Below are 4,026 nucleotides of genomic sequence, written 5' to 3'. Positions count from 1 at the left end.
ACCAAGAAGGCTTAATTTTCTCTTAAGCTTCTCAGTGTGTATATTTTTTTCTTTGAGAAACTTTTTTTTTAACAAAATGCACAACCCAAAAAGCTGGACTTTTTTTTCTTCAATTTTACAAACCAGAACAGAGGTGTTGTGCCAATGCCTTTCTTTTTTTGAAAAGACCACCGTCCTTTTTTTTTTTTTTTTGCTCGCCAAATACTCTTGCTCTTTCTACACAAGGACACCAGAAACGTACAGCTTTAGCGAGATGAGATTACATTGGATATAATTCTAAAGGAAGTCCTGAGGTATCTATATGGCTGGATATCAGGCGATGTTTATCCCCAGTTTGCCTGATTCTGCCTTGGACCATGTTCTGTTCCTCAGGACTGTATCTTGGATTCGGCCGAGGTCTGAGGAAATCCTTGGGTATTCATTTCAAATGGTACTTCGCTTCTCCAACTGACAGAACACAGACTGAAAGACTCAAAGGAGAGAGAGAAAAAGACAAAAAGATAGAAAGAGAGAGAGAAAGAAAGAGTGAGAGTGGAAAAGAGGTGCTGCAAAGGGAATTTCAAGAACAATTCTCAGACTTGAAACTGTCAATTTTAGCTCTATTAACTTTTCAGGTCTGAGGCATGTTTTGGGGAAATATCTGCATTTTTATGTTGTCTGCTCTGGCAGAAGGACAAGGATCTGTAAGTGTTTGCAATGTTTTATTTTTTTGCGTGTAAAACACAATGGAAGCCCCCTGATAGAAACCAGCTTGGGAATGGGTCTGATCCTGATGTTGCACAGATCCGGCAGAACAGCCTGATCTGGTTCAGATCCGGGCCAAGGTTCGCAGGTATCGGGGGGCGGGGAACCTATTGCTAACCCTTTCAGAGCAAGTGTGTGGGCTTTAGTACGACCACATAATGGAACCACTTCTATGTGGATGTAAATACTGTACTGTTTTTTTGTAAGCTGAATTAAAAACAAAGATATTTATAAACTAATTAAAGATTCTTTACCAAACTTTCACAATCTTGACAATCATGATTTTTTATTTCTTGCTATTTCATAGTCGTCTGGCTTTGTGAAACGAGAGTGTAGCACACGAATGGCACGTTAATTGTTTTATAATTTCCTGGAGCAGTGCTGTCATTAATTACTTTTCTTCAGGGCCTTGAACAAATAACAATCTAACTCAATTACCTTCACAGACAATAAATCAGCAGACACACTTGTAATTTGGGTTCAGTGTGAAGGCCGTAAGCAGCCGTCTCGTAAACACTGAGACCCTGGGAAAGGGTCTGCCTGTCACACAACCTCATGTTGGCTCGCGCTGCAGTAGCACACGCCATGGTTGGAACTGCTCACCTGAGAAAGCCATCCAATGCTTTCACCTTGGTTATTAAAGGGGTGGTTCAGGATTTTGGACATAGGACCTCATTTCCAAGTTAGCAAGTGTGATATTTTAGCCTAGAAATCTAGACGCACCCTAGCGGCGGCAAATTAATTTGCTCAGCCTGTACGTCTAGTAGCAAACCATAGGGATTTCTATTGGCTTAAAACCGTGGATGTTCTCCTATCACAGCGCTCTATTTCGTTAGAGAGTCTTAAGGCGGGCTTAACAGGATAACGACAGTCCTGTGAAGGTGAACAACAAGGAAGGTGGCTATGGCGAACGAAGAGCGGTTGTTTGAATCGGCGTTGGCGTCAACTTTGGAGGAGTTGAACTTTTGCTTTTCTTTGAAAGTTGAGCAACACAATGCACTTAAGTCATTCCTTTCGAAGAAGGATGTATTTGCCGTTTAGCCTACCGGATACGGATATGGTCGTAGCGCTGGCCTATTGCATGCCTAGGCAGTTTGAAAGACAATTCTCTGCCCGCCCCTTGGATTAAGCGAGGTGAATGATTCGATGCCAGACTATACATTTCAATGATATAGGATGGCCCGCCAGGCTAGTGATATTTATCAGTGGAGACCGTTTTCAACACGTTTCCTCCAGTCCTTCTAGTTGCAGAGTTCGCAGGTGCTAGCGCAAGTCATCAGTATGTGTTAAACAGTCTTATATTATATTAGTCTTATATTATATTTTGAGGGACTAGTTTCTTAGCAGCGGTGGAATTATACTTGCTCCAGTTAGTAGTACTGCGCCGAAAAGTAATGGCCCTTTCCATTAGACTTGTAAATCTGTCGCCCGAGTTGGAAAGTGTAAATTACCCAGCTTTCTTGCGGCATTTCACACAGGCACGCCCTCTTTACCTCGGAGTACTTGAGGGTACTTGAGGGAATGAGGGTGTTCTAGACCAATGTCCAACATCAACGAGACAGCTGCCCTGGTGGCATGTTCTTCCCAAAAAGACTAAAAACCCCAGTGCTCCTCTAGCAACTCATTCGTTCATGTTGTGCGGGCGGGTGTACGATGATTACGAGTCTAATGGAAAGGGTTATAAACAGACAAGCGCACTCCAATCGGGATACTTAGTAGCAGTGTTGTAGTACTCGAGTCCGAGACTCGAACTCGAGTCCGAGTCTTTAGCTAAATTTAGAGACTCGTGACTTGACTTGGACTTGAGCACTGATGACTCGAACTTGGACTCGTGCATTCGCACTCGCGATGACTCGACTTTTTTTTTTAATATATCATAAGGCTATAATTGTAGTATGTCATTAGGCTATATTTTGCTATATGGTTTTAATATCTAAATTATTCGTAATACTAATTTAGTTCAAGGGAATGTTAGGCTACTGCTTCGTGTCGTAGGCTACGTCGCAAGTCACATCATGTTCACATGCAAAGCAAACTAACGTTAACTTTAACACCAAAATGCCTGGAGATATGGCCGCCACTATTTCAATGTAGTAGGCTATTGCCAGGCAATATTAGTTCTCATACATGACATAACATTACCTAAGATTACACTCAGCCTAGGCTAAACCATAGATATATACACTAGATGTCGCCTTGACTACTGCTGTTCATTGGAACGAATGCGTCAATCGAGACGCCATCTTGCTTCAGTGATCCACTCCTCTATAATGCATTAGCGTCAATCTGGGCAAAGATCTAGCGAAAATAAAATCACCATAAATCGTCAAAATCTCAAGCAATTATCTAATTTTTTGGGTTGTTCCAACTGACAGGCATGTATTTATGGTTGAGTCTACAGAAAACTAAGCTTAAGACGATAATAAAGATACATTTTACCCGTCTAGCCCCATAGACTCCCATTCATTCTGCACTAGCTAGCGGCGGTCCCTAGAGGAACAATGAGTAAACTGCAACCAGGTTCGATACAATGAAAGTAAACAGGCTCTTCGTAGACAGGCTCTGGTTGAGGCCACATACCCCTCGTCTCGTTTACTCATGTAAGTTGTAATCTCACCAGAAGTTGCTGTAGATCTGTAGAACATTTACCTCTGCTACTACATAGGCTACGCCAGTCGTTACTTTTATAATCATGGGTCAGTGCCATGGGCAAACGAGATGTAGCTGAATTCATAAATGACAAAGCCATGAGAAAGGTGATTTTCTTACGTTTCAACAACAAAGAAGCCGATCTGCCATCATTGTGAGAAGTTCCCAAATTTGTCGCTAATCGCTAAAAAGGTTTTCTATCGCTGGGGATGGCCAAACGTCGCTAAATAGGTAACGCTGACAATACAGGAGAACTAGTTTAGCGATTCAGATCCCTGTACAAAGATGGCGGCGGTGTTGACGCATGCTGAGAAGCAGAAGGCGACATCTAGTGTATATATCTATGAGGCTAAACAACACACACTGCTGCTGGATAGCTGATCATCGTGTTTTCCCTGACTGACGCGAGAAGCGAGGTTCCATTCATTCATTTTCATTCGGGGCGTGCCCTGCCGTGCTTCTGTCTGTTAATTTGCAGCAGGCTATTATCGGATGAGAGAAAAATAAACTAAACGTTTTCCCGATCAAGATATAGGCTAGCATACTTCTTAATTTTGGTGTCATAAAATATAGAAGCATAACATTAAATTACCTAGTAGAGTGTCAATGTAGGCCTACGTGTCTGCGCAAGTG

At 42.2% G+C, this 4,026-nt stretch overlaps 1 protein-coding gene across 1 annotated transcript in view; it reads left to right on the top strand.

Moving 5' to 3' along the window:
- The window catches only part of wnt11 (wingless-type MMTV integration site family, member 11), a 10,835-nt gene extending 9,833 nt beyond the window's left edge, over positions 1-1,002 (top strand). Inside the window, exon 6 of the mRNA XM_076274063.1 lies at positions 1-1,002. This exon is cut by the window's left edge and continues 460 nt beyond it. The gene's annotated coding sequence lies outside the window, so the exon portion shown is untranslated.
- The last annotated feature ends 3,024 nt before the right edge of the window (positions 1,003-4,026 follow it).

Source organism: Alosa pseudoharengus, unplaced genomic scaffold, assembly GCF_046254945.1.
Source record: "Alosa pseudoharengus isolate Yale_2024_CS ecotype anadromous, Long Island Sound unplaced genomic scaffold, YU_APseudo_1.1 YU_APseudo_1.1_scf_8, whole genome shotgun sequence".
Lineage (NCBI taxonomy): Eukaryota > Metazoa > Chordata > Actinopteri > Clupeiformes > Clupeidae > Alosa > Alosa pseudoharengus.
Note: the sequence above shows the minus strand (reverse complement) of the source record. Positions and strands in the feature narration are given on the sequence as shown.